Genomic DNA, 6730 nt, shown 5'->3' on the forward strand with positions numbered 1-6730 from the left:
AGACTATCCATAAGTTCTGTGACTCTAGAGAACCCTGACTAATACACCTCTTAACTAATATTTTATGCTGACATTTGTCTTTCATTATTTTATTTTGCTTTATTTTATTTTATTTTATTTTATTAGTTTTGAGACAGGAAAACTAGGAAAACTCTGGGAAACTAGAATTAACCTCAAGTTTGCTATGTAGAGAAGCCTGTCCTTGAAGTGATTTTTTTTTTTCTTTTCTCTGTTCCAAGTATTTGGGTTTTATGCCTGATATACCATATCTGAAAACCTCCTGGCTTTTAATTATTGTCAGTAGCATAATAGCAATAACTATTTATTGTGTTTATTGAGAAGTGTAGACTGGGCACTCAGCTTACTACTTCACATCTATCACATGACTCAATCATTACAACAACCTTGTCAGTAATTGCTTTTATGTTTTATATCTTATACTGCAGAAAACTGAGGCTTAGGGAGCTCAAGTAAAATAGCCAATATTATACAAAGTCAAAGTCATAGGTTCTAAAAAGACAGGATTTTAAAATTGGTATCAACTGTTGGACACTGGATGACTGTGACTCATGCATCATTCATCTGTTTCTTTCATAGTATTGTGTGTGTACTGTGTGTTCAATGCAACTGAGTCCATGAATAAACTAGTTTAATGATATCACATCTGTCATATTTTCTTCAGAGTCTCAGCCCATTTCTCGGTTCTGCTGCTGTGTTATTCTCTGTATGACATTATCTCCTCCTTTGTACCCACGTGTCAGTACTGACATGTATGCCATTCTTCAAGGACTTCGGTAATGGGCTGCGTGGGACAAAGGTTTTTAAAGAGACACACAGGGAGATATGCTCCAAATATCTTTTAGCTTCAAGCCAATCAGATTCAAATCACAGGCTTATCAAACAAACTGGAAGCTGCTCCAAATATGCTGAAAATAATCCATTAAGATTGTTCATGTGCTAAAGGGAGTAAATATGAACATCTTCTATACATAGACTTATATTTTAACTAGGTCATTTTTTTTCATTTGAACCCTCCAAATCATACCAATGCAGAAAAAAAAAATATCACTCTATTTACCAGCCTCATTCCCCAGTTATTTCTTGCCAAGCAATAATTAAAGTAACTAAGTTCTAAATAGAGATATCATTTTGAAAATACTGAAAATTAGAGGTTAAGTGTAAAATTGTCTTGCATCTGTGATCCCAAATGTAGGCAGCATTCTATGCATACTGGTGGGGTCAATACTCCTATCACAGGCTGTGAATGGCCTCCCTTGGCGTTATAAAGTGCACAACCTGTAGGGCAGTATCTAGAGACTCTGATCAGGAGAACTGATTTAGTGTAACAAAGAGTCAATTCAAAACCACAATTGATTACAAAGAGAACAGATCCACACCAGTGATATTTCAAGTTTTAGCAAAGTCAAAGAGACTGCTCCACTGGCAGCTTGTTAAACTTCATAGTAGTCTGACCTGGCTTTGATGAGCTGAGGGAATTTTAGTGAAGGGCAAAGCTCAGAAATTTGGAGTTTTATCTGAACCTTTTCTCAATTCTTCAAACCTCCAGGTGCTAGATACCTCATGGGAACTAGCTTTCTTTTGAGATTTTGTTGTAATTTCCATTAAAGGTTGTTAAGAAGGAGAAAATATCTTAAGAGACTAACTGAAGGCACTCCCGTACTTCTAGTAACAGCAGGAAATGTGGTCATGCATAAAGACTTGCTAGATCAAAGCCAGCCCCACAAACAAGGAAGTGACCATGCTGCTCATGGGCTTTTAGTGGCTGGGTATGTTATGTCTGCCTCTGATTCCAATTCAAGACAACCAATGCATAAATCATCCCATCTATTACATGCTGTGATACCTATAATTTTCATTTCTACCAGGTACGTTTTCCAATAGATAAGATTTAATTCTTATTTCACAAGAACTTTAGCTCATCTTTTGGTTGAATATCTAATTTTCCACATGTGGTAAATTTAAGAAGCAGACTATAAGACATGCTACAATTTATTAAATGCTTAGTGTGAACTAGGAAAAGAGAATTCAGTAATATTTTGTGTCAGTGCTGGATATCAAACTCAGAACTCTAATTCCAGAATCTATGTTGTAAAAGTAGGTCGAAAATGTTATTAAGGCCATTAAATATTTTTGTTTTTATTGGATGCACTAATATATAGAGAGAGTAAACATAAAAGTCAAATGTTGACATATTCACATTTTTCTTCCATTTCCATCTTTGTTATAACATCCCTAATTAGGACAAAAGGATATAGAACAAGAAACCACTGAGAAGTTATACTAGATATACATTTACATGAAATAAGAAAATAGAAAGTAGAAAGCAGACATGATTAACTGCTTCACAGTCTGCCAAAATCATTCAGCTAATTCCTGCCTCCAACGTTACATGTATTCATAGCATGAAAAAGCTATGGAGTTTATTTTCATGAATTCATTATCAGCTTTAATTGTCAATGCAAAAAAGAAAAAGAAAAAAGAAAAAGAAATCACACCCTGTTTTATTCAAGAAGTCAAAGAGTCATTGATATTTTCATTTTCTAGCAAAAGAAACAGATACCGGGACAAATACAAGGATGTCGTCATCCCCCTGAGAAGAATCATGCCATCAAAGAGCCAAATTAGTCTGAAACATCTTTAAAATGCTGGCAGGTCCTATATATTAAGATTTTTAACTTTCTAATAGATGCTGGCACATGCTTTTGTTTTAAGTTTCTTAAATAGTGTACTATGAAAAACTACAGACAATATTTCAGTTGCAAATAACAAGCAGCTGCTCATCACCTAATCTCAGGATAACCAAATTTGATTTTTTTTGGTCATATGATGGGTTGCTGCCCCTCTCTATTATCTCAGGGATTGTCTGAGGGTCTTGTATAGGAGAATCACTATCTTATTTCCACCCAGCCCTGAATCACCAATCCTTATACAACGTGAAATCTTTCTTAGTAACAGAAATTTTAAAGGTATTCAAGAGTTTTGCATTTCATGCATTTATAAAATCAGAGATACCAAACCAATTACTAGGCAAAAGGTATGTGAATATTTCATACAATGTGTAAACTAATAATAAAAATCATTTGACTTTTATGTTAACACTCTATTAGTCATTTTACACTCATATATGCTATTAATTGCAATTCAAAAAAAAACAATAGGTAATATTAGCCCCATTGAGCAGACAAGAAAAGTGAGTATTGTGAAAATTGAATAGTTAAATATTGAATTTCAGTCACTTTGATCTGGGTTATAGTCCAAATTACGTGAACTTCAAAGGTCTAAATTAAATTTAATCTTCTTTGAACCCATTTCTTTGTTTTCCTTAGAGGCAAATGATGCAGGGTTTCTGACTTTTGTGTTCATTTTTTCTCTCTTAATCTATATTTTCTTTCTCAACATAAAATAATACCAACAAGAGCAAAATATAAAATGAACTTTCCTTCACTGTAGAAAATCTCCAGTGTAGATAGCTGGGTTAAATTCAATACCAGGGCAAAAGTTCAGGTGTCTTGATATTCTAGCCACTTTAAACTGATATTTCCTTCCTCCTGTATGCTTTTTCAATCTATCTTTTCAAGAGGAAATGTGAAAACAGGAGGCTGATGTAATGTCAGAGAAATAGCAAACCACAGAAGTCCATTTTATTGTCTCTCCTAGGCTTTCTTGTAGCTAACAATCAAAGAGACAGGAGTTATGGGCATCTTGCACTCACACTGTCTACATATCAGGTGGAAACTCTCCTCATTAGGATGGACTTGCTAGAACATCTTCAGCTGAAAGTATAATTAATTATGCCCAACTTGATTGCTGGCAATTCTTTTCTCATCATATTGCTAGGTTGTTTTACTTTAGAGTTTGTCTGTTCACGCTGAATTTTCTGAGCATAGAGCCATATTTCTCTGTTTCTGTCTCTGTCTCTGTCTCTGTCTCTGTCTCTCAGACTCTCTCTCTTCCTCTTTCTCGTCATTTAAAAATGCCTTTAAGTGTTCACACGAACAAGGAATATTTACTCTTTTGCAGCATCTAAACAGTAACTGAAATTCTTCTTGGATTACAGTATTTCTGGACCCTGTTGACATTCAGCCCAGCTTTGCTCCTAAGGATGCATGACAAACATTTATGAATTTTAAGGTTCATTCCTTCTCTTAATTCCTCAACAGGAACAGTTATGATCATTCTCATACCTTGAGAGATTATTTATACTATGCAAAATATTACATATGAGAGTGTTATTATTTCTACAAAATTAATAATAAAATAACAAAAAATATTTCTAATATTAACAATTGTTCTGAGGAAAAAATGACTTTTTTCCAAGAGTGTTATTTATTCTCTTTCAAAATATGGTGAATTCAATGAATTCCTTTTCATTGATATTTTTATTTTCTCAAATTTTCATATATGCATGGTAACACAGGGAGTCAGACCAGAAACTCTAATGTTGAAGTATTGTGCAGTAGTCTCTTACTTTAGGACTGCAACCATACTTTACACAAAAGTTGGCTTTCCTTTTCAACACAGTTTGGTTGCTTGTTAGCAAATACATTTTCTGACTCCCTGGAGACTTCCTTCCAATGATAACAGGGTAGGCTTTACTTAACAAACACAGAATCTCATGATATGCTCCTTTTTTTTTTTTTTTTTTTTTTAGAAACAGTAACAACACAAATGTGTGGAAGTAAATTGCTAGCAAGAGAGGCATGTGGGAAAATAATGATATGGGAACTTAAGGATTTGGGGCAAGGTGAGTGATTTCTCTAAACACTTGAATCAATTTTGGAGTGAGAACTAAGTGCTGCATATAGTATTCAAATGAGTTTTCACAAAATTATTTCTAAGCTTCCAGTCTACATTTTCTCACAGGATCAGAAATTTCTTCCTTTTGTCATTTCTGATTAAGCTGGCCACATGCCATTTCATGAAGTTGATTTAATAAAAAGGGAAAGTGTAAAGCTTTAGGAGTCTCTTACTGGGATACTCCAGAGGCAATGTCTGAAGACAGGAGAATAGCTCTAATGGTATACCACATGCCTCAGGTTTTCGGATTTTCAAAGTAGAAAACAAGCCGAAGCTGTGCTGCCCCCCCCCAACTCTAAATTGGACTGGTAACTCATTAACAGCAAAAGATGACTGTGGTATGTGTAGCAGTGCATTGCAGCATCAAAGCATCATGAGCATTAAAAGCATCAGTATGAGCATTACAAGAATCACAAACAGCAGCATCACAAACAGCAGTAGTAGCAGCCTGAGCGCCTTTTATCCCCACTCCTTATCATATAATGCCAGCCTGAAAAGCCTTGTAGCAATGCTGGAGAGTTTCTCTTTCAGTGAAGTTGAATGAAGACAGGACCAGGTCAAGTGTGAGTTTTCTGCTCAGAAGGGATCCATCGCAAGAGATTAAAGTAGGATTTTTACTTAAGCCCTCAAGATCTATTTATTTTAAAGAGAAACATTTATGAAATGGCTAAGCTAGGTAGAATACAAGCATTTAATCAGGAAAATACACGCTATAAAATAAAACAGAGTACAAAATGGAAGGATTTCAAAACTAAGCCCATTGGCTGCAAAATGTACGAGTTCTCACAACTTCACCTGGAACAAAACTCTGTCATTTATCCAAGCATCAGTTGTTCCTGGGAAGCATTTTGGATATTTTACAAAGATAACTCTATTTTCTTCCTCTCTGTATGTGTGCTAACTAGAAATTCAAATTCCGGTTCTATTATTAAACCTTCATGGGTAGTAGCAAATGCAAATTAATGGATATATAATAATCTATTAACTTAACTCATTTTAGTTAACAATCATGATACCAGCTTTATATACAGAATCTCATTTGTGCATAAGAATAATCTTATGACAAGACAAGAACACTGTTACTCAAATATTAGCTACAACACAAAACAGCTACTATTCTAAATTTCTTTAAGGTAATTAAAGATCAGAGTTTAATCAGCAGTCTGAGCAGAGGCTACACAGCCAAGAGTGGTTGAGTAAATTACCTATTGACATGCTTTCTTTTCAATTTACCCTTAGTGTGTGCTTTACAATTTAGTCTTAGAAATATGCCTCTGATAAAGGAAGGATATCTGCAAAATAAAGTGAGATGTGGTGGTTTGACAAGGCCATCTGAGACTTTAGAACACATATTTGAGTGCTGAGAACATAAAGAGGCATTGACTTGCATGTCAAGTATAGGCAAACATACAATACATGCTGTCATATACTTTGTTCATGGATTGTAATAGTCAACAAGCTATTGCTAAAGCAACCCAGAGACTTGATTACCTATAACAAATCTATCCAAAATTGCAACAGCTTTGTGTATTTCTAAAAGTGAAAAACTAGATTTGCCATTTTGTACTTCATCTTTTGGCCTAGACCTACACTTAACAAAAGATATTATGCTAAATCCTGTGATGCTTTAACTAAGCATGGATATTGAGTTATGAAACATTAGTAACAATTCATATCCTAGGCTTTTGTGTACTATTGCTGAAGACAATACCTACACAACTCATTAAACATAAACAAGTCAAGTCTACCTAAAGCCTTACCCTTATGGATTAGTGTACATGATAATGAGAAATACTCTTTGTGCTACCAAAACCAAAGGTAAATACTAACACATCTGCAAAACTATAATGGTGACCTGCATGCAAGCTATTCTAGTGCAATAGTGGTACAAACCTTGTAGGTATAAGCAACC

The sequence above is a fragment of the Mus caroli genome, chromosome X, assembly GCF_900094665.2.
Source record: "Mus caroli chromosome X, CAROLI_EIJ_v1.1, whole genome shotgun sequence".
NCBI lineage: Eukaryota > Metazoa > Chordata > Mammalia > Rodentia > Muridae > Mus > Mus caroli.